Source organism: Denticeps clupeoides, chromosome 2, assembly GCF_900700375.1.
Source record: "Denticeps clupeoides chromosome 2, fDenClu1.1, whole genome shotgun sequence".
Lineage (NCBI taxonomy): Eukaryota > Metazoa > Chordata > Actinopteri > Clupeiformes > Denticipitidae > Denticeps > Denticeps clupeoides.
Window position 1 is genome coordinate 22,630,274 of NC_041708.1, and position 372 is coordinate 22,630,645.

Consider the following 372-nt stretch of genomic DNA (forward strand, 5'->3'; position numbering starts at 1 on the left):
TATAATAATATTAAAAACATTTCAATAAACGGCTTCTTGCACGGATCGGAGTTGATCACATGCGTGGAGACAGAACTTCTGACCAAACTGGGGGGGTGGAGATCTATTCTTTTCTTTTCTGGAACTGAATGAGGTTACCGTCCTACTCCTGAAAAACCCGCAGCGCCTTTTCTACACAGTCCCTGCCCGTGCGTTTTAACGTTCAGTTCGAGTTGCGCCCGAACACGCCACCCCTCCGAGCGTGAAGCGGACTCCATCAGCCCCGCCGGGAGGAATGGGGACGTTGCGTAGTCGGAAACGGGCGACGGACGGACGGACGTTTTTTTGCTGCGCGCGCGCTACGTGGTTTACGGTAGGCGTTTGCGCCAATGG